We start from the raw sequence: 24,472 nt of genomic DNA, 5'->3' as shown, positions 1-24,472 counted from the left end.
ATTCAACATGCTGGTTATGACCTACAAAGCCCTATACTTTGTAGGTCATACCTGAAAGACTGCCTTCTCCCATATAAACCTGCCTGGTTTGTAAGATGTTTTGGAGAGGCCCTTCTTTCAAAACCACTTTCTTCAGAGGTTGGTGATCTGGCTGGGCGCTGTTTTTAATGGAAGCCATTACCTGGGGAGGTGGTGGGCTCTCCCACACTGGAGGCATTCAAGATGAAGCTGGACAGCCATCTGTCGGGGATGCTCTGACTTGGATTCCTGCATTGAGCAGGGGGTTGGACTCGATGGTCTTGTAGGCCCCTTCCAACCCTACTATTCTATGATTCTATGATTCTATGATTTTTTAATTTCCACCCACTGTAATTGTTATGTTTTTATTGTATTTTAATGTATTGTTTGATTGTTTTAATCAATTTTAATTGTGTAAGCCCTTGCCTTGAGTGCCATTTTTTTTTTTGGGGGGGGTAGAAATCAGGGTACAAATCAAATCAAATCAAACAATCAATAATAAACCTAATTTGGCACTAAGATGGTTGAATACACAGAGGGATTCAGAGCCAGGCTTTTAAGAGCAAAGCACTCAAACACCGGAGGCTGGATGGACGAATGTGACAGTTTCAGTTTCTCCCACCTTCACGTTTTTTAAATCTCAAGTTCTGTTCCTCTTGAATACAGAGAAATGTGTGGATCTTGGTAAATTATTGTCAAAAAGAAATTGAAACAAAATGCTCACCACCCCTGCTGGCAACTTCAGGCCCTCATGAGACAGGACCGGCCTGACGGCCCACGCAGCCCAAGCAGTTGCTTGAAGCGGCAGGTTTTAAGGGCATCCATCGTAGATGTGCTGCAGCAGCCTTGGTGGCCTTGTGGAGGGTCTGAAGGGGCACTTGTCACATTGGGTACCTTGGGTCCTTTCCTTTCCCACCTGCAAGCCTGCGAGTGAACATCCTGAGAAGATCCCAGTAGTTCCAGTATGTCTCCCTTGCCTGGCCTGAACGTTTTGCCTTGTGGGGTGGGGGAAGAGTGGGGAACATCATCTTTCAAAAGCCTCCAGGAGTAGGATGATGCAGGTGGTACTGCTCCCCATGAAATGGAGTGATGGAGAGAGAGAGAGAGAGGGAAGGCAAAACACAGAGCAAGAAAGAGACTGAAAGGATGAGAGGGAAGGAGAGAATGGATTGGGTGGGTGATGAGCTTGATAGCTGGACTTGGAGCATCTCTACATCAGCCTAGAATCCCGCATTTAAAACGGGGCTTTCTGCTTCCGTTTTAAATGCAGGATCATGACGGACTCCCTTTACAAGCACTTCCTTCCCCCCTCCTTTTCCCCCTTATTTGAGTCTTCCAAATGTTTCATTATACAGCCGCTAGATGGCGCTGTAGTCTAGTTCCTCTTATTGCAGATTTTCCTCTTTTCATGGAGGGAACTCAAGCGGAACTCAAGCGCTGTAATTTGATAGCTCATGATCTCCAATCCTTTAAAAGATGGAATAAAGGTCATTTAGTGTGGGAGATGCACTTTAGCTGACGACGTCATCTAAAGGGCCTGCAAACTTCAGTGACTGAGCAAGCTCAATAGCAGGATAAAAGCTCCAAGTGAAGAGACCCTTGGCCTCTTTCAGGAGCGGCATCTGCTTGGTTAGCACAGGAAAGGCGACCTCAGTTTATTCCCTGCTCAGCTGCATTCATTCCATCCTTATACGCATGTGCATCACCTTGCAAGTGAGGCATTTAATGAAGCCATAAGGCTGATGCCAGGGATCAAGGAGCCATATCCACTATGTTCATAGGAACAGAAGGACCGCCTTGCTAGATCAGACCAAAGACCCATCTAGACCAAGGGTGGGGAATCTCAGGCCTTTGGGCCACATTTGGGCTGCCCGTGTTCCCAATCTGACTCTTCAGGGCTCCTCAGATGGCCATGCCCCCTCCCCCTGGCCCCACCCATTGTTGGGTGCATTCCTGGCTTTTGTGCAGTTTTCCCCCATTCTAAAAGGCTGAAATGCCTCTCCTGAGGCCGACTTACTGGCAGCAAGGGCTTTATGCTACAATATGTTGACATATGGGGGATTTTGGCCCTGCCCCTTTTGCCTTTGGCTCCGCCCACCACTGGAATGCTGCCCCCCAAATGGAATTTGGCCCTCTGGCTGAAAGAGGTTTGACACCCCTGGTCTAGGCTTTCATTCTTTTTCGAACAGCAACCAGCCAGAGGTCTCTGGCAGTGGACACGGAAGAATATGAAGATCCTGGACCTCCCCGGCTGTTTCTCTCCAGCACCTGCTATCCAGAGGTAACCTGCCTCTGAATATGAAGGCTTTGCCATGCCTAATTGCTGCTGACAAGCCTTTCCTCCTCTGTGAAGTGGCATAGTCTTTCTGAAGAGCTGCCCAAGGCTGAAATAATACAGTTGTTCTTCCCTGCACCAGTTCATGTGCCTTACCACCATTCACAAGTTGTGCGTCTTCCACATTCAGTGTCTCCGCAGCTTCTCCAGCGAATGTGGGGAAAGACCCTCTCTCCCTCCTGTCCCTGGATTCTGGCCTGCAATGCCCTGCTGCAACGCGCTCCCCATCATGACATAGTTGGTGACAGCATGTAAACTCTCCCCTCCTTCTGTCTGCTGCCGTTTCCTTCGCTGCCCTTCCTCTCTGGAGTTTGGTGGAACAACTGGCAAGGATAGGGATTCAGCCAATATCCCCCATCCCTGGACTCTGGTGAAGCTGACAAGGTCTGCCGAAGTATCTGTCGATTTCACAGAGGTCTCACTTCTTTTAAATTAAAGTGTTACTGTAGGCAGCAGTGCTGGCATATAAATAATATGTCTCCTTTTGAAGAAAGGAAAACACAGCACCCTGCCTAAGCCAGGTTTCATCAGAGAAAGGGCATGGAGGTGGGGAAATAGCCACCATCATGGAAAAGATGGAAGAACCAGGTAAGAGAGCTGTGTTTGCTAAGTGTAGTCAAGGAGATGGTTCCCTACAGGGAGGAGAGGTTAAGATGTGAAAAAAGCCATTCAGGAGGGTACAGCTTGACAGGGGTGGGGGGGGGGAAGGGTGGATAGAGGCTAAAAATATCTGTTCATTAAGATCAAATGGTGAGGAAGCCCTTCTCCGTGCCCCACCCATGGTGGAAGCTTTCCCAGTGGCCACACCAGTATGTGAAACCACTTGTTCCAAGAGGTCTGGGTGGACCCCACTCTGATCACCTTTCTCTGGGTTGTGAAGTTCACATTTTTATTTTGACAGGTTGAAGAGAGTTTATTGAAAATTCTCCCAAGTTACAAAAGAAGAAGAAATAAAGGTAGCCGTGTTGACTATAAGAAAAAAATCCAAAATCTATACTAGTGTGATCCCTTTATTAGGCAAACCCAAAGATCACCAAAAATGTGCAAGCTTTTAAGATCTCTGATCTCTTCATCAGGCAAGATGTTATAAAACAGGAGGTTTGGGGAGGGGGGGATGAGGAGAAAAAAGAAACCTGACTTGATGGTGAAATCACCATGTCTGCATGTTAAGAGTCCCAAGATAAAGGGGGGGGGGGTATTTTGGATATACATAACATTCTTTAACTTATTCTGTTTGTATAGTTACATGTTGGACCTGGAGCTGGCCCTGGGGTTGCTGGGAGCAAGAAAGAGGAAAATACTGGAATATTTCTAAAGTGGGGCATCCAGCATTTTTATCTGAAGGGGAGTCAGCAACTCCTCTTGGGATTTTATATTTTATCCCAAGGCCAGTGATTTCTATGAAGGGAGGCAGGACTGCCTGACGGACCATAGCTCAGTCGCAGAGCATGTGATTTGCATTTAGAAGGTCCCCGGTTCAATCTTAATGATATAGGGCAGGATATAAATGCTTTCAATAATAAATGAATGAATGAAATCCCTGGCATGTCCAGGGATGGCTGGGAAAGGTCCTTGCTTGAAACCCCGAAGAGCCGTTGCCTGTCGGTGTAGATAACGTTGGGTTTTATATGGTATTGCTGCCTCTTATTAGACAGGCAGTTTAGCAGAGGAAGGCAAAGCAGAATGAGCGTCTACCAGATAATACCGAACTAGGTCGACCCAGTGGTCTGTATCAGGCAGTTGCTTACGTGCCGATGAAGTTCTTCCCGGCTTCCTGGAGGAACACATTTGACCTGTGGATGACCCAAGATGGCCACCCATCCTGGAATTCCTCTGTTTGCATAGACAGGGATTGTTCTTGCAGGATAACAACCCAGAGAGAGCTACCTCTGGATCTTGATCATGGAAAACCCTGGTCCCCAAGGAAGTTAGAATGTGGACTGCCACCCTCCCCGCGTGACTTGTTTCCCTGGCCTGCCTTAGAATGAAGTGAGGGCCTTGGAAAGAAATGCAAGAGGCGGGCTGCTGAGACATCATGCTGAAATCCAGCCCTGCAGACATGTTGCTTGGGAGATTCCGAGGGCTGGTTATCGCTGCTGGGAGTGCATCTCTAATTACCACTGAGGTGAAGGCGTGAGCGCCATGCGCGTGAACCCTGCACTGTGATAACACCCTCTGCCGTTGTACACACAGACAGCCTAATTAACCTTTCTTGATTAAGGCAATTATTTCCAGCACATTATCCTCTAATCTAAACATCACAGACTTCTTCGCTGAGTGGGGTTTCAGGGGCTGGAGCATGCGCACCACAGCCCTCCGTGATGGGGGTGGGGAAGGCAACCTCTTCTTCAGGGCTGCCTCTGACACATTTGGGAAGAAATGGTGCTCAGGAACCCGCGCTGGTAATGGGACTGAAATTTAACACTCAACTGCCCTGACGGGAAGTCAGACATCCTTTTGGGAAGGGTCATTTCTGGGGGTGAAAGGCTAGCTGGGATGAGGGCCTGTGTTCAAATCACTGTTTTTTGAAAAGTCAATTAGCCTTTTCCAGCCCTTCTTGTGAAAAAGTTTAGTCGTTTAAATTGCCCTCACTCTTCCTTGCCCTCCCTTGCCCTCACTGTCACCAACATAAGCCAATTCTTATTTGGTTGTGTTGACCTACCTTATTTTATTTACTGACGTCCAGTGACATCATCCCATCAGATGATGCATCATCCTGTTTACTATGTGATTCTCTGATAGGGAGAGATCACCCTTGTGACTAAGTCAGGAAGCAGATGGCAGAGGAAACAATTACATCAAAGGTGTCTAGCCCATTCAGTTTGCTATTATGGACCAGAAACTGCTGAATACATATTTCATTCCTAGAAGAAATATATCCCACAAAAATATAACTTCAGTGACCAGTGGTAACTGCAGCTGGAGTTTTTTCACCCCTAAATTGCAAGGGTTGCACCACTGGTGGCATTTGTTAGGTATGTGGCACCAAAAATAATTTATTAAAATGTAGGTGTAAGGTATAAGTGTCTGATAGGCCTTGCTTGTTCCTCGCCCCCTTGGACATAGATGTGGGAGCTGAGTTTGGGTTTGAACTTGAAATGTGGAATGCTGACCTGAACATGCGTACCAGCTTTCATCCTGATAACCCAGTCTCTTCCTTCACCCCTTTGAAGAGGGGATGCTTTACAGGCAGCCTGTAGCTGACTGCCAAAGGGCCATGCCAAAGGGACATTTCTGGACAGACATCCAGGAGACTGGAATAGATGCCATCCGCTGCTGTTCTCCATTGTGACTATCTGATTCCAAGTGGGAAAGAGGCGGAGTTTCTGCCACAGTTACGGGGAGCGCCTAGGCTGATTAGCATTCAGGAGCTTAAAGGCAGATGTTCTCAGCATCTGTGCCATGTCAGGATGCTGTCAACACGTTGTTAGCATGAATGACACGTTCCCCCCCCCCCCCAGTTATGTGGTGTGAATTCAATTTTCATGTTTATCTTACAACACTTGGCACTCGCCATGTTTGCTCTGTGGGCTCTGCATCCCTTTCCCTCCCTTTCAATTACAGGCCCTTCATACATACAGGATCACTTGCACCCTATGCCATAGGAAAGTGCCATGAACAGCAAAATATATACATGTCCCATAACCTGAGACTTCTGAGGCTGCCATTTGGGAGATGGGGCTTTGAACACAAGCACGGGCTCTCTGGCAGAATAGATGTGGGATGGGAAGGAGGAACTGGCTTCTTTGAGAAACAGATATCTATTCTTTAAGTGTTTGTTTGTTTTTGATGCTGTTTAACTTCAGCTTGCAGGCGATTGGCAATAAACAGCCAGTACCAGGAGAAACACCTGCTGTTGGTGCTGGTGGTGTCTGTTGATGTCTCTCTCGATTGATATATTTTTGGAAATTTTTCCTCTCGCTTAAGCTTCCTTTTCTAGCATGCGCGATTGGCAGAATCAGCAGAGGCACACTCTGTGCCAATTCACACAATCAATTTCAGCGCGTGCGGAGGATCTGTCCTGCAGCACGTGCTGAATACACTTCCACTGCAATTCAGCGGGGGGAAATGGGTCAAATACGTTGAACCTGGCATTTCCAAATCCTGCTCTGAAAATCATGATTGTTTGTTTAACAAAATCTGTTGTGCTTTCCATCAGTTCACCCTGGACTAGAGCTTTTAATTGCTTCCATGCGTCAAGAAGTATTATGCATTCTTGAGATATGTTAAATAGCCTCCTGTAATCTCACCAGATCTCATTATATCAGGTATGACTTACAGGTATCATCCATATATATATATATATATATATATATATATATATAGAGAGAGAGAGAGAGAGAGAGAGAGAGATTTCTAAATATTTTATTTCATTTCTATTCTGCCCAATAGCTGAGCTCTCTTGTTATTTTACTGTTGTTATTATATCATAATAACAAAACAAAAGCAAGAAAGGGGGGAGCCACAAAGCAAAGAAAGAAAAAATATATCATAAAACATATCCATATGCAATAATCATTTGTTATTGTTCAGTCGTTCAGTCGTGTCCGACTCTTCGTGACCCCATGGACCATAGCACGCCAGGCTTTCCTGTCCTGCTCTCTCTCCCGGAGTGTGCTCAAGTTCATATTCATTGCATCGGTGATGCTATCTAGCCATCTTATCCTCTGCCGTCCCCTTCTCCTTTTGCCTTCAGTCTTTCCCAGCATCAGGGTCTTTTCCAGGGAGTTTTCTCTTCGCATTAGGTGGCCAAAATATTGGAGCTTCAGCTTCAGTATCTGTCCTTCCAATGAGCAGTCAGGGTTGATTTCCTTTAGGATGGACTGATTTGACCTCCTTGCAGTCCAGGGGACAATAATCATTTACAGCACGCTTAATAAAAAGAAAAGAAAAAGAGGGAACAAGGGGGATTTGACTCTTCTGTTTCAAATATATACATTAATATAAGCTGTCCATAGATCTAAATAAGCATCCATACGAGACTGATGGCTGTAGGGGATATGTTCAAAGGTAGCAAGAGCAGTAAGATCTTCAGTCCACTGAATGATAGGTATGAGTGATTTATGGAGGTATCATCCATAAAGTATGTCATACTTCTAATAGTCTCTCTTACCCCTGCCCTCCCTTGCCCTGGTTAAACATTGCCCTGTGTTAACCAATGACCACATAAAACAATGAACAGATATAATAAAACTCATTGTTAAAATCTCAAATGTTACGGAGGGTCTCAGAGCAAAAGACACATTCATGAGAATGGCAAAGCATTTATGGACCTTGAAGATATTTAGACCCATGATGCAGTCAGTGCAATATAAATCAACATACGTGCGTCCCAGCCTTTGGTGCAATTCTATGCATGTCCACTCCTAAGTAAGCCCTACTATGTTCATTTGGGCTTAAGTACGTTGAGGATTGCAGCCTCACAGTGCATTCCTAAGCATGTCTTCTCGAAAGTAAGTCCTGCTGACTTTAGTGGCACTTCCTTTCTAGTCAGAGTATTTAGGACTGCAGGCTCAGACTGCGGTCCTGTGATCACTTACTTAGGAGCGAGCCCCATTGAGTGGGTTGGATGAATCACAGGTTGGAATTAAGATTGCCGGGAGAATTATCAACAACCTCAGATATGCAGATGATACCACCCTAATGGCAGAAAGCGAAGAGGATCTAAAGAGCCACTTGTTGAGGGTGAAAGTGGAGAGTGAAAAAGCTGGTTTGAAACTCAACATTAAAAAAACGAAGATCATGGCATCTGGCCCCATCACTTCCTGGCATATAGAAGGGAAAGAAATGGAAGCAGTGACAGATTTTACTTTCTTGGGCTCCAAGATCACCGCAGACGGTGACTGTAGCCATGAAATTAAAAGACGCTTGCTCCTTGGGGGGAAAGCTATGGCAAACCTAGACAGCATAGTAAGAAGCCGAGACATCACCTTGCCGACAAAGATTCGTATAATCAAAGCTATGGTTTTCCCAGTAGCAACGTATGGCTGTGAGAGCTGGACTATAAGGAAGGCTGAGAGCCGAAGAATTGATGCTTTCGAACTGTGGTGCTGGAGAAGACTCTTACGAGTCCCCTGGACTGCAAGGAGGTCCAATCAGTCCATCCTGAAGGAAATCAACCCTGAGTGCTCATTGGAAGGACAGATACTGTAGCTGAAGCTCAAATATTTTGGCCACCTAATGTGAAGAGAAAACTCTCTGGAAAAGACCCTGATGCTGGGAAAGATTGAAGGCAAAAGGAGAAGGGGGCGGCAGAGGATGACATGGCTAGATAGCATCACCGATGCAATGAATATGGACTTGAGCACGCTCCGGGAAAGAGCAGAGGACAGGAAGGCCTGGCGTGCTATGATCCATGGGGTCACGAAGAGTCGGACATGACTTAACGACTGAACAACAAACATGAACAAAGTTGCACTGAAAAAGTTGACACAAACTTATGACTACAAAACCTATGATGCATTGTGCCCATGAGAGAAATGTATGCAGCACAGACACGTTGGGGCCTGTCACTGAAGCAAGCCATCAGTGATAATGCCTGAGTGACAACGTGAAAGACAGAGATTTAAATAGGCAAATCCACTACTTAGGGCTTGGAGGATCTCTGATCCTCCTTAAGGCTTGAGGAATGGAACGGGAAGGGCAGGTTTAGATCTCATTAGAGATGAAGCAGCTGTGCCCCAGCTCCACTGCATGCTCAGTGCACAACCCACACGGATGGGGCCATCATAAAGCAGCCCAAACCGGGGACACCGGAAGCCACGACAGCCATTTCTCACCTTCCAGATCTGAGGGCATGACCTGAGTGTAGGCGTGGGCTCCAGTACCGGTTGTTTTCGGAATGGTTCTCCTGCTCTCAGTAGGTTTGTGTGCCTCTCCATCTCTCTTTGTATTTTACTGCCCTGATTATTTTGCCTGGGAGCAGGAACATCTTGAGTGCAGAGTGCTACTTTCGGAGCCCAGATGGTGCGTGAGGCTGGTGCCTGCTAACACCTTGTGTGTTGAAACTGTGGAATTCATTTCCCAAACTGTCGGCTCTGTGCATTAATTGGGCCTCCTGTTTGCCTTGCACTCGTGATGTGCATCACTTCTCTGAGTTCCCCTCCGACTAGGAAACAGGCTCGAAATTGAGTTGGGACTGAACAATCCTTAATTTCAAACGGAAAGGTACTGGGGCTGCAGGCTGTTTGCAAGGGAGGTCTTCTGTCCTGGAAACCTTGTCCCCCATCCTAACCACTGTGTGGTGCTGGTAACAAAGTGCTGATAGAAAAGCACTCTGCACATGGTCAGAGGTACTCTCCTTTTAATTGGTGGTATCACTGGAAATGGGTTCTGCGACTGAACCCAAGATTGCTCTGTCTCGGATGGGGCATCCCTTCGTTTCAGCCCTGCCATCCACACCTCTCGCTTTCTGCAGAATCAGGCCTCTGCAACTAGCTAATAATATGTCAAGAACCATGTTGGGAGTTGCCGTTCAACATATCTGGAGGCTGCCAGGTTGGGCAAGGGTGGTTTGGAGTATGGACTGTTAAGGTAAGAGGGAGCAGGGAGTTGCAGGGAACATCTTGGGATGTGGCAGTGGAAGAGAGAAGAGGGGATAAATTGGTTTAAGCTAGGAGATTAGTAGTTCTCATCCTGCTCATCCCAGACTTGGCTTTACTGTGGATTTGTTTTCATTGATCCTCAAATAAACCTCCTCTGTGTCGTTATCCCTGGATAATTGTCAGGGGAACCCATGCTTAAAGGGTTTGAAAGCCGACTGCTAGCACAGTAAGACTGTGACAAATGTTTAACTCCCCCCGCTTTTTTTCTGCAGTAGTGTGCCTGGGCTTGTACTGAAAACCAGAGTGACCCAGTTCCTCCCCACGGGACTTAAGAAAGACTCTTCACGCATTGTTTTTGCATGGTGTACATCTAAGATGTGTTAAATGAGTAGTCCTAACAATGTAGGTTGTGAATACAACCAAGAGGTCTTTGGAAACCAGGGCCTCATATGGATTACACTTGTAGGAGGGATGGGATTGGCTAAGACACAGGGCTGGGCCAAGGTCTTTTGCTGCCTGAGGTGAAGGATAAGATGGTGCCTCCTCCTTCCCATCCCACGCACAGCAGCCAGCTTGGACACTTTGACACATGTGATGGGATAGTATTCTCCACCACAGCTGAGCCAACAGGCGAGTTTAGGTGGCTCAGGACAGGCCGTGTGGCATATGCAGCTCTGTCCTCCAAGAGAAGGAAACAGCTGGGAAGCTCAGGAGCAAGAGCCAAGGGGCGGCCACTGCTGCTCCCAAGCATCTGCCGCCTGAGGCGATTGCCGCACGTGCAGCATGGGGATGACATGTGCTGTACAAAGCCAGGGACTCCGCCAGCACTCGGAGTAGCAGCTGCACTTCCCAGCTCCAGCTGAGTCTTCAGATGGTGTGCAGTGCCCCCATGGGGACACCACATGCCTCACTGGGAGTAAGGCAAAGGGGGTAGGAGTGAGGCAATGTCATTGGGCCTGGTAGGGGGCAATTCCCCCCCGCACCTGAAACTGGTTCTTTGGCCCAGTTCTCAGCTAAAAAGCCCCAAATGTTGTAACCTTTCTTCATTGGGGAGATGCTCCGGCCCCTGGATCATTTTAGTTGCCCCTTTCCAGCACCTTTTCCAGCTCTACAGTGCCCTTTTCTAGGTGCAGTGACCAGAACTGTGCACAGTGTTCCAGGTCTGGTCACACCAGAGATTTGTATGAAGGCATAGGGACCGGCTTGTTTGTTCTGTGTAGAACACAGGAGGACATTGCTGACAAATGATGACAGATATCCCATTGGAAGCAGAGCAGGTGCATAAACCCCCGGTGCTGTGGGTGTATCCCTGTAACCCTGTTGCCAGAGTAGATATGGGGACAGTTGGCATCCGGATCAGCACAGGTCTGCTTCCTGTGTCTGTATGTCTGTTGCAAGGTCTGTTGTTGCTGGTAAGTATCCTTTTTAGGCTGGGAAGCTGCCTGTAAGCAAGTACGGCCCCACCACCCAAGGCCTGTGAGGGGAAGTGTCATTTTCCAGGATGGATTCTGCTGGGAACTGTCGGTGACAACAAGTCGGTGTTCTGCTGCTTTCTTTTCTGGGTCTGCCCTGTGGTAAATTATTCCTGGGTACCAGTCTGGCCCTGCTGGTCTGTTTTTTCACTTTGTTGGGTGGGTTCTGCAGTCCAAGGAATGCCTGATGTAAATCCTTAAGTTGTGAGCCTCTGCCGAATGAGTCTTGCACAGAGATGGCTGCATCGTAGGGCTTGGCTGTAGACAGTGGATCTTGTGGTATGTTGTGGGTGGAAGCAGAAAGCATGGAAGTATGCTTAATAGTCAGTAGGTGTCCGATACAAGGCGGTGCTTACAGGTCCATTATGTAGTTGCACTGTCAAATCCAGAAAGTGTACCTGGAGCATGGTTTGGTCTATACTCAGGTTGATGATGGGGCAAAACTTACTGAAGTCCTAGCGGAACTTTGTCAGGGCCTCCGGTCTGTGACTCCAGATGGGAAAGATGTCATCAATGTATCTCAGGGAGAGAAGAGCTGAGAAAGCTTTGTTGAAAGTCATCCCTGAAGATGTTGGCATTGTGTGGGTCCATGCGAGTACCCATGGCAGTGCCAATGACCTGACGATGCACATTCTAACCAAAGCAGAAGTACCTGTGGGTAACAGGCCCCTTCCAACCCCACTAGTCTATGATTCTATGATTCTAAGTACAAAGTGGCAGAATTTGGTGGCTAGAAGCGATGCTTAGAAGTCACCAACCAAATCTTGGGCTGCAGGTCTCTAATAGTGCATTACATATTTTTTTTCAAGTCCCTCCCACTTTTGCTATCTCTGGAGACTCTTCACACCTTTGTTCTCCTGGGCCAAATTGAAGCCATCTCATTCCCTCTTGAGCTAGGAAGAAAGGAGGCTTCGATGTGGTGCAGGGTGTTAGTGCTGATCTGGGTGCTTGGCCAAACTCTTGCAGAAGAGTTGGAAAACAAACTCATGGGCATTGGCCTGGCTGTCGATAGGGAGCCATCACTTCCTTGCAAATGTGTGAAGCACACAGTTTGTGTACATGTGCTCTCCATCTTCACTGAAACCAACATATCGCGTCTCCTGAAGAAAATCCCTTCATGCTTTTCCAACTGGGACCGCAAACACACACCATGTGCCAGCATGTTGTCAAGACACCAGCTGAGGAGGATGGCACTGGGTGGGTGCGGTGAAGGGAGCTCTGAAATCCCTCCCGCGAGTGCTCTACTGTGGGGAGCTCTTTATTGTAAATAGAATGACTGTGGATGGAGCGAAAGCCAGCGCTGGGGGCGGGGGGAAATAAACACACCATCTTTGACTTCCTAGTGTCAAACATGTGAAGGTGTCTTATAGAAAGTTGGACCATTTCTCCCTCTAGCCCAATATTTCAGAAGAAGATCTCAGATCATTCCTAGGTTAATCTGAGTTTGGGAGTGCTCTCCTGTCGCTGGGTCAAACCCCAGAGTCCCTGGCAGGAGCCGCAGCATCCTTCTGAAGCATCTCCATGAGTTGGGAGTTCTACAGCGGCTTTCTTCTTAATCGTGGGGTCGGTTCCAGCACTGGGTGACTGTGCCTCGGCCTCTTGGCAGCTGAACTGTGGGCTTGCTACAGGGCACTGTCTTGTCCCCAGTGTTATTTAATATCTATATGAAATAGTTGGGAGCCATCCTTAGGAGATTTGGGGCAAAGTGTCACCAGTATGCTGATGACACCCAGCTCTATTTCCCTGTGACATCTGAGTTGGGAGAGGCCGTTCATGTTTTGAACCGGTGCCTGGATGCAGTTATGGCTTGGATGGGGGCTAATAAACTAAAGCTGAAGCCTGATAAGACAGAGACCCTATGGGTGGGCGGTTCCCAGGTCTGGGAACTGGGCTGTTTGCCTGTTCTGGATGGGGTTGCATTCCCTCTCAAGGAGCAGGATTGTAGTTTGGGGGTGTTCCTAGATCCATCTTTCCCATTGGAGGGCGAGGTGACCTCAGGGGCCTGGAACGCCCATTACCAACTTTGGTTGGTGTGCCAGCTATGCCTGTTCCTGGATAGGGACAGCTTAGCCATGGTGATCCATACATGGGTAACCTCACAATTAGAGTCGGACACGACTGAACGACTGAACAACAACAACAACAATAATGAGCTCTACATGGGGCTGCCCTTGTGCCTGGTTACTTCAGCTAGTGCAGAATGCAGCAGCCAGGGTGCTCAGTCGGATACCCAGCTGTGTTCACATCACACCTGTGTTAAAAGGACTGCACGGGCTGGCTGCTAACTACTGAGCCATGCTCAAGGTTATGTTGTTGACATATAAAGCCCTAAACAACTTGGGACCAGGATACCTAGCAGACTGCCTCCCCTGTACACCCAGCCGACCTTTAAGCAATTTAAGATCTTCAGAGGGGGTCTTACTGGTCATTCCATGACCAACAGAATGTCATGATGTATCTCGAAGGTGGGGCCTTCTCGATGGGGGCACCCATCCTGTGGAAAACCCTCCCCCATGCATTTCAGGAGGCAGAAAATGTCGTATGTTCAAACGCCTCCTGAAAATGCACTGGTTGACCCATGCTTTCTCCGGCTTCTAATTAATTATAATTAATCATACGCTGCTCCATCTTACTGGTCCTTGTATTGTTTTGAATGGTTATTGTAGTTGGAATTGTTTTTAATGGTATATTTTAAATGGGGTTTGTACTGTTACTGTAGTTGCAATTGTTCTTTAATAGTGTATTTAAATGTGATTTTCAATATTTATATGTGAACTGCTTAGAGATGTTATTATATTAAGTGGTATATAAGTATTACAAATAGATAGATAGATAGATAGATAGATAGATAGATAGATAGTTTGGGGCCAGGTTATCTGAAGGACTGCCCACACCTATACAAACCTACCCAAGCATTAAGATCAGTTTCAGAAACCATACTGTCTGGCCAGTCAGCAAGAGCCGTTAACCTGGCAGGTACACAGAACAGGGCTTTCTCAGTGGTGACTCCACACCTTCAGAACTCCCTCCCCAGGAGGGCCTCATCACTCCTGGCTTAAAAACAAACAAACCCTGAAGGCACATTTATTCCAGTCTTCACTTGGGGCTTTAAAATTATTAGCTGCTGCTGCTGTATGTGTGTGTTTACTTGTAATTTGTGTGTTCCTGTTTTTGTAATATTGTAAGCCACCTTGTGAGGGAAGTGTGTCCTGAAAGGCATTTAAAAAAAAATATCAATAAATAATCAAGGCAGTTATCTTTCACCAGCCTGTTGCAAACTCCTGGTGCTTTCGCCCTGAAGAACCTTCTAAATCTCGCCCGTGGCATTTCACATTTTTTTCTTCTTCTAAACGCAGCACAGTAACCTGAGCCCCTGGCTTCTAGTGGCTGCGTTTCTTCCTCTGGATTTGACAATTAACACCCCAGGAATTATTTGTGGGAGGAGTGTCAGCGGGAGGAACAAGCCCCCTACTTCAGAATTAATTGCTCCGAGTTACCTGCTGCGCACACCTGGTGTACACTAGTCTCCTTTGGGGTGAGTTTCTTTCTTTTTCTTTTGGCAGGCTGTTCTATCAGAGCTCCCTGCCCTCTGCTTCCATCCCATAGGCTTGCTGTGCTCCAAAAGGCCTCGTGGGGATTACTGGGTTATCCTTTCTTCATCTCCCCAACCTCCCACTTCCACTGTGCTGTGCGAAATATGATCTCCCAGGCTGCTCATTGGCTTGCAAGTAATGCAGACACAAACAGAAAAGAGGGCTGCGGATTTGCTAGGATGGCTAAGACCTACTAGGGCAAGGGTGCAACAACCTTTTCGGCCCCAAGGGCTGCATGTGATGGCTCAGGGGTCAGATGCTGCATGCACATGCGCGCACATATCCATACAAACATGCGCGTGCATGCACACAGAAACACACCAGTGATTTTGATACAGATGGCTCTTTTCCTCAGTGCTAGCAGGGGCAGGGAAAGAGTGGTCTATATGAGGATCTGTGGGGGAGGGAGCAGAGAGCACAGAAAATGACAGTGGCAAGGGGGAACCTGGTGGGAGTGGTGGGCGCCCATCAAAGGCCATGGTAACGGCCTTGGAGGGCTGCTCCCCATGGGATGCAGGTTGTATACCCCAATACTACAGATTGACAGTGTGTTAGGAGCTGTCCAGCACAGAAGAGGAACTCTACCCAAGGGTTTGTAGCCTATGTGGATGTTTCTGTCTCTGGTCCAGCTCTTCTAGCCTGCGCAAAGCATGGGATCACGTGGCTGTTTTGCAAACCGTTTCATAATTGTACATGGAGCTTTAGAGTAGAGTAGCATAAATAAGCAACCAAACCAAAACAGGCCCCTGTCCAAAGGCACTTAACAATTTACCTTTCTGCCGGAAGGAGATGTGACGAAGGATGTTTCTCTGCGTGCAGATATGTGTGATCTGATCTGCAAGTAATTTGCATGGCAAGTGAAGTGGGTTCAGCACCAGGGAATTAATTAATTAATTAATTATATTTCTATACCATCCCATAGCCGAAGCTCTCTGGGCAGTTCACAAAAATTTTAAACCATTAAAATACATTATATAAAGTATAAAACCATTTACATAAGGACATAAAACAGATAGCACACAAAGCAACAACATATATCTAAAGCTATTTAAAACAATCAGTCAGAGACCATCCAGGACCTGATCAAAAGACTCATTATATACTGCCAAATGCCTGAGAGAAGAGGGCAGTTGTAAGCTGGTGCTGAAAAGATGACAATATTGGCACCAGGCAGGCCTCATCAGAGAGATTATTCCCAAAATGGGGGGCCACCACTGAGAAGGTGGTGAGGTTCACAAGGGTACCTGCTGCTATCTGCAGTGCAAGAACCTGCACGCCCTACACTTTGGTCAGATCCACTTAATGGATAATTTTGAGAAGCAAACTTGAGAAGCAAAATTTATTCATTTTAAAGTCCATAATCTGCTCTTCAAGAAAATGTGTTCGGTGGAGTATAATTAAGATTGCTTTTTAAAAAGAAATCCATGCTGTAAACATATTAAAAACACATAATTTATCCAATAATACCATTCATGTAGCAGAAGAAAGGAAAAACAGAATCCAAAGCCTCTTAAGATTCACATCAAAGGCTGGCCAAAAGGGAAAGATTTTAATGACTAAACTGAACAAATCAAGCTCTCTGGGCAGTTCACATGGTGGATTTCCAATGGTGGGGCGTTCCACAATATCCAACGTATCACCCCCAAAGATCTATTAATAGTTAAGGGCAATTGTACCTATGACAGCAGTGGAAGCTACATCCACGATTCACTACTGGATCTCAGCAAGCAGGGAAATGTATGAAGGAGAAGGAATTCTGAGCCAAACTGTATATTGTTTAGGTGATACTTCTCTTTTTCGCTATAAAATAGTAAGATCAGTGTATTTCACTGTCACATCCTTCCCATTTTGATTCCAGTAATGCATCATTTCACACTCACACCAGACATCCAATACTTCTTGCAAATTTATTGTAAAACCCAAATTTTCCATGGGAGCCCCACCAGCTGATCAAACTGTGGATGTCATTCCTGGGCCCAGAGCCCCCGCAGGAAATCAGCAATCACATCAATGATAGTGCAGTATTTCACTATTTGCCTCTTAGCAACACACACAAAAGCTGCAAACTATTGAGACATGTTTAGGCAACCATGTTATATATTATTCAGTACATTTGTTTTCCTAAATCCCTGCTCAGATAATACTAATGTTGCTGGAGGAAGACTCTGACAGGGAAGTAGGATGTGGCCAGCTGAAGCCTCGTTCCTACCTCCCAAAAGATGTTGCCAAGTCCTGCCACTGCATCCACTCTTCTTGTGGATGCAGTGGCATGTCAAGGTGTGGCATGTGAAGGCCGCTGGAGTTGTCAACTGGGGAGCTAGAGCTAGACGATGCTTCTCAGAGGGCCAGTTTGGATTCAGAGGCTGCTAGCTGCTGACCCCATTCTAAATCCTCTAAATCAGGGGTGTGGAACCTCTTTCATTCCAGGGGCCAGTTTCGGAGAAGCTCTCAGAAGCCACATTCTAGCGGCTGGCTGGGCTGAAAGCAAAAGAGGGAGGGGCCAAACATACCAGCATATTTTAGTGTAAAGCTTTTACTGCCAGGAACTAAGCCTGAGGAGAGGCATGCCAGTCTTTGAAAATGCAGGGAGGGGAACATGCAAAAACTGGGAAACCACCAAATGATCAGTGGTCAAGGGGAAGGGGGGTGGGGCCAGGGAAGAGAGTGGGGCCATCCCAGGAACCAGGGGCAGGGGGAATTTGAGCCCTGGGCCTGAGGTTCAATAGCCGAGCTCCAAATGCTACAGTGCCCATCACTGAGAATACTGGAAAAGAAAATGGAAGATATCTGAGAATTCGTTTCCCAAAATTAATCCCAGATCTCAATCTGAACACATGGCAGTGGAAAAGGTACAGATGGAGTGTGAACCAGAGAGACTAAGTAGGAGTGGAGGCTGGTGGCTTCCATGTCAGTGGGGCGGTGAATCCCGGTTTCAGTCAGAACTCTAAAGCAGCTCTCCAGGGTGCTTCACAGCAATACCTATGGATTACTCTTTACAGTTCTGACTGGTTCTGACTGAAACTTGGAGCGGATTCACTGCCCCACTGACCTTGGAGCTGCCAGCCTCCACTGCTAAGTAGGAGTCTTTTCCTGCTGGTTGAGTTTTGCAGAGAGCCTGTTTCGGTTGTAATGGAGATAATCTCTCTGGGATTGTGAATTGTCAAGCTGGGTGCAGGCAGCTTGAGTTACAAGCAGTGTTAAATAAACACCAAGCACCAAGCCATCAACAGGTTAGCAGAGAAGGAGGTAGGTTCCTGAATATGGAAGCCAGGGTGTTTTCTTGAGCCCCTGGGACTCAGAAAACCATCCAGGTGGCTTTTATGGAAGGCTTGGATTTAAGGGGACCCAATCAGAACGGGAGACAACGGACCTGCCGTCTCAAGGCCGGTGTGGTCTGGCCTGGCAGGAAAATGCAGTCCGTTGCATTGTAAAATCAGTCGGCATTTGGGGTGTGATGCTTTTAAAATGATCCAGGAATTCTCAGGAGATGGGCTGTTATTCATGCCACAGGTAGCATCATTAAATGACTTGTGATGCAAAGAAGTTGTCAGTGAGTAATTTGACCAGTTAGCACAATGATGGCTGTTTCAGAAAACAACATAGCCTTGAAATGTGACCTAGGGCCATCAACTGAGGGTCGCTCTATGAAAACAGGAATATTACCATTATGTGTGAGTCAACCACCGCTCTGGCTGACAAGTGATGTAAAAATGCCACAAATGCATGCATGCATGCATACATTCATACATGTGCTGGCCTGCAACTCCCAGCGTACTCATGCTCACTGGAGCTGATGGCAGTTGCAGTCTAACATATTTGGGGTGTACCAGGTCAGGGAACACTGCAGTAAGAGATTGGGACTGAAAGAGGAGGGGCCATCCCTGCCCCGCCTCACATTCTACAGGCACAGATGGAGTTATGGAGCTGGAAAGCTACCAGTGATGAGTTCTCGCATTCTTTTGCCAGAAGACAGGATAATCTGTGCCTTTTCACTACAGTTGCTGTATAGATATATGTGCATTTTATCAAAGCTGCCATTTCAGAATTCGGTACTGTGGGAGGGGTGGAAACATATAAAGGTCCACTCTTGGCAACATTCAGTATTATCAGTGTAAACCTAGATGCGTCTACTCAGAGGAGAGTCCCAGTGAATTCAGTGAGGCTTACTTCCAGATGAGTGGGCCCAAGATGGTAGCCTAAATTGCCAGAAAACCAGTGCAGTTTAAGAACATTTGTTGTGCTTACTTTTTAAAACCCCATTGTAACTATACCTTAAAAAAGAAAGAAAAGGGATTTGTGCCTTTGACATGCATAACTAGTAGATAGGCCCATTTTATTGCTTGTAACAATAGTCACTTACAGCGCTATCCTAAGCATATTTACTCAGAAGTACGTCTGGCTGTGTTCAATGGGGCGTATATAGACTAAGTAAGTGTATATAGAATCATAATGTTGGTCACTTAGGGTGCAATCCTATGCAGGTTTAGACAGAAAAATGTCCTACAGCTCTGAGAATTCCCCAGCAGCATGTTTAGACAGATTTTTTTCTGTCTAAACATGCATAGGATTGTGCCCTTAAGGAGCTGAGATGTAGGAGCCCTACACAGGGGAAACATGATTCCTTACAACTAAAACGGGTGAGGGAAGTGATGACAATAACTGGGGATTGACTAATCTGTCAATTTCAATTTCTCTCAGAGTTTCATGTTTCTAATCTTAAATTCAGTTTGTCCCAAAGTTTGAGACCTTTGTTTTTAAGTTCACATTAAAATTCATAAGCATATTTGTGTACATTTCTGCTAATTCATGCATTTTTGGTTGCATTTTCCGCTAATGCATACATTTTTGCAAGCAATTTTCTTATAATGCATTTTGGAATGTTATTTTCTCTAATGTACACGTTTTTTTGATTGGAGCACTCCATTGCAAAATTCGGGGAAGTGCAAATTTCGAAGGATAACTGAGGTTTGAAAGTAAAATATTAGGTAAAATGCGAACTGAACAAGTTTCTCTCCCAACCCTAATGATGACACACGGACTTTTCATGGGTCTGGTTGTAAAGCCTACATCAGCTCAAGTGTGGTGTGAAGTCTGTTAAGTGACCATCATTTGTCCTTGATTGCTTGGGGATCATCAGCTGATGTTTCCTTGATGGACATTAATGTCTGGAAGATGTTTCTTTAATGGCCCATTACATTTAATGGCTAGGACTTGCCCCACATGCTCTGGTGGGGATTGGAGAAGCAGTCTGGAGATAAAGCATAGCCAGCAAGGGAGAAAGCTTTCTGTGTTTTGCAGCTACCCTTGAAGGGGTGTCAGCTGGTTCTTGCTGGCTTTGGGGGGAACTATGTCTGCTTTACAGCCCAGTGCACTACAGGCTTCCCTGCATCTTCACACTCAACATGCACATGTGCAAATAATCAGATTTTACTAAAAGGAACCCTGAGTCTCCAATTATTTCTCTCCCCAGAGGAGTGCTGTCCTGGAACATCCCATTTCTGGGGGAAGTGGGGAGTGCGTAAGAGTACATTGTATTTGAAAAGGGCTCGCTTCTGCTTTCTATCTCACATTAGCGATGATTGCACTGAGATTTTAAATGTACTTTAGTGCCATGGGTGAAAAAGCACCCTTAAAGCTTCTCTCGCAAATGCCCCACCCAACCTTTTCTTGTAAGAGGAGGAAGGGGATTCCCTGGACATTTCATTGCCCCAAGTGGCTCCACCACAAGAGAAAGGCTTGCCTCCCAAGCTGGTTTAGTAGCCTGTGATGATGGTAAACTGGAGTTCAAGGCTGGATGCTGGCAGTCTTACAAAATGGCATACCGTGCTGCAGTGCAGAGAGCAGGACATAAATCCCTGGCTCACATCATAAAACCAGAGGCTCGCTTGGGTCCAGCGGAGGCTGTGTTACCCCACACTGGTTAACCCCACGCTCCAATTTGCAAGTTACCTCAGCTAAGAATACTGAAGTGCCTTTCCAAAGCAGAAAACAACAGAGCCAGTGTGGTGTAGTGGTTAGAGTGTTGGACTTGGACTCAGGAGATCCAGGTCCTACTCCCCACTCGGCCATGAAGCTCAGTGGGTAACTTGGGCCCAGTCACTGACTTTCAGCCTAACCTACCTCACAGGGTTGTTGTGAGGATAACATGGTGGGGGGAGGACCATATTAGCCACCTTGGGTTCCTTGCAAGAGGAAAAAAAGATAGGGTATAAATGTCATAATAAATAAGTATTTGTCTCCCAGCATGTGGTATACCTTCTCTGGTCCTGGCACTTGTGTTTACATATTGTAGCTAAGAGTCATCAATAGACCTTTGCTCTGAATTTGTCTAATCCAGTTTTCCCCTGGGAGTTATGACTTGGAATTATGAGAACTGCAGTCCAACACATCTGGAAGGCGCCAGTGTGGGGAAGTCTGATCAAATCCCTTTTGAAAGCTATTCTGTATAAGGATTCCACACAAGTGAAATCCATCTTGAATCAGACCGAGATCTTGGACATCTGGGCTCAGCTATGGATACAAAAAGGCATAGGTCCCATCTGCACATCATGATAAGCCTCACTAAAAACAAGCCAGGGTAGGGTGGTTAATGGCTCCCTAAGCCATGCTGCTGCCAACAGACGATCAGGCGGTGGCCGGCTTGTCATGGTTTGCTCCCCCTTCCTCCTCCCGCCCACTCGCAGCATGTATTCCAGGAGCCTCTGTGGCACAACTCGACTATACTCCTGTTGTGATGAGATTCTCCCTGCCCCTTTTCTTGCCTTGTGAAGCATCTGCATTGACATACATATGCCATATATATCTGCAGTACAAGACAAAACATCTGCAGTATTCACCTTCGGAGTGGACTGGGGGGTTACCACGGATCCAATTTGGGATCATAGCAATTTGGGAGGGGGGACTTAAGCTCCCCCCCCCCACCTGTCTTCATGCTGAAAACAGAAGGGAGCTTAAAAAAAGAAGAAAAAAGCCTGATTTTTTCTCCTTTTTTACCTCCCACCAAGGTGTGAATTTCAGCAGGACAATAGAGAGCTTAAAACCCCGCTCCTGAATCACCATTGTTCTGAACTGGGGCTGTGCATGTTTACCCAGAGACAAGTCAATCATGCATACACACACAGCTGAGCTAACGTGGGTCACAAGGGGATAAAGCCAATCGCTGTCAAATGAAGCACCGAATGGAGGATCGGAGGGCACTGTAAGAAGCAGTCAGGTTTTTTGCCACGCTTGCCAGGCATTTCTGTTGCCCTTTCCAACAAGCCATGCTAAAACCACCCTGCTGGGTTCGCATGTCACAGCAAGCCACCCTGAAAACAAGCCACTCTGAACAACTCAACAACAATAACCCATGCTTACGCCATCGTGTCAGGTTTGGACAACACGACAAGCCACTCTGAAACCAACAAGGGTGACAACCTACCATGGGTTGTCGTGTTGTAGACCTCCAACCCCCACTTCGGGGAGGGGGGTTGGATTAAAAAAAAACCTCCACCAGATTTAGGGAAAGGAATGAACATGCCAACGCTATCATGCTCACTGTCTGGTTGGGAATGTGCTTCCCTGTATAGGGTGTCCTCAGAAGAGCAAGACCCATGTGCTAACAAGGCGTAACCATGTTCGAGAGGCCGTCAATGTCCACTCCCTGTGTGACCTCCACAGAGCACAAATCCTGGTGCCGTCATCCTAAAAACCTGATACCGGCTGCAAAGCGATCTCACCCCCTCCTTGCTGCCCCTTGGTTTGTTCCACAGATGGTTTTGATATTCCCATAAATCATATTTATACAAGCATACATACTCTTGTGTGTATGTGAGTGCATTATATGTATATATAAAATGACGGATACGTTTATTCCCCCAGAGAAGTCAGCAGAATTTATGAAGGGAAACAGCTATAGGGCTTGTTTTCTTTCTCTTACCTTCCCCCCGCCCCATCTTTTCTCTTTCTCCATGTGTGTGCGTGTGTATGTTGGAAAGGATGCAGTTATTCAAAAGTAAAATTTACATGAGCAAATCCCACTTTGGATGTCTACATTTAGACAACCTTGGCCTGGATTTCAACTCTGGGCACAATCCATGCAAGTTTCCCTGCGTGAGCCCCTTGAACTGCATGGAAGCTGTGCAAGGGCTGAGTAGACCTGCCTCAATCATAAAATATCGATGACAAGGTCTGAGTTCCCACCTCCAAACCCCCTCCCCCCAAAGAGTGCATTTTTGCTCTTTTTAAGCCTCACTCCCCGCCCCAGTTCCCCTGGATGTACCCTGGCTGTAAAACTTAAGTGCCGCCAGGACTCATCAGTGTTAAGCAGAACAATCTAATTTAAAATGAAAGAAGACAGCTCTGGAGCATGTCAAGCCATAACGGTGAGGGTGCCTCAGAGAATGTACAAAGGGCCTTTCCCTCACCTCTGAGTTGCCCAACCATCTTTTATGCATCAGGCATTCAGGGTCAAACAGAGTACAACTTCCAAGGAGACTTGAAAGACTGTCCACCAGGGGTTGGAGCCAGATTTATGCCAGATCAATTTTGTTGGCAAAAGTGGACTTCTCTGCCTGGTTCTCCCTGTGGCAGCCCAGCCAGCCCCTGAAAGCACTTCACAGAGAGTCAGAAGACCCTGCTGAATGGGGTGAGCTGTGGTGTGTGGGGGGAAGGGGGATCCCCCCAAATTGGGCAGAGGGACCCATAAACTTCCTCTCACAGAGGGTCCCTTCCTTTTGTGGAAGGCAAATTCAGGATCCAACCCCAGGAATACAAACACATGCGCGGACACGCTTTTTGGCATGAGTTCCCTTCTTCGGGGACCATGCGTCTCTGCCTAGAGCAGGGGTTTTAAATTTTCATGTGGAAATCCTCATCTTGACATCCAAAGATCATCCAAAGTCACCAGATATTGAATGTATGCAAATCTTTTCACCATCTCTATGACACATGCCCACTCTTCTGGGAACGTGTGCATGTGTTTCCCTCTCTGTGTGTGAGTGCTTGATTTCCACCACAAATGGAAGCCTAGAGAAAATCACGTTTACAGTCCAGAACTGAACATGCAGCTGCACAGCTATTAGCAAGGAAGGGAATGGGGGGGGGGGCAGGGAGGCAATAGGCCCAGGGAGACCCTAAAAGCTGAATCTACTTGGAGCAAACTCAACTCATTCCCCAGCAGCTGAGTCTTTAAATATGCCCCCCCTTCCTCTCCCAACCTCTGGATTTGGCAATGCCTCATCCATTCTGCTCAAGGTTGCTGCATGCACTGTGCCTCCCCTCCCCTCCCCTCCCCTCCCCTCCCAACGGCAATGATCCCTCTTCCCAACCACCCACGCCATCTTTGAGAATACAAAAGGAAAAAGAGGGAGGGGCAGTTGGGGATGAAAAGGTGCCAGAGTGTGTCTTAAACGTTGCACAGAGACCTGGCCATTCTCAGAGGGATCCCTATGGGCTCAATCCTATGCCTGTTTAGACAGAAAAAAGTCCTACAACTCCCAGCATTTCCAGCCAGCCATGCTTGTAGGACTT

The sequence above is a fragment of the Heloderma suspectum genome, chromosome 5 (genome assembly GCF_057233095.1).
Source record: "Heloderma suspectum isolate Gila_16-S chromosome 5, 16-S_ref, whole genome shotgun sequence".
NCBI lineage: Eukaryota > Metazoa > Chordata > Lepidosauria > Squamata > Helodermatidae > Heloderma > Heloderma suspectum.
This window is presented reverse-complemented; position numbering follows the sequence as displayed.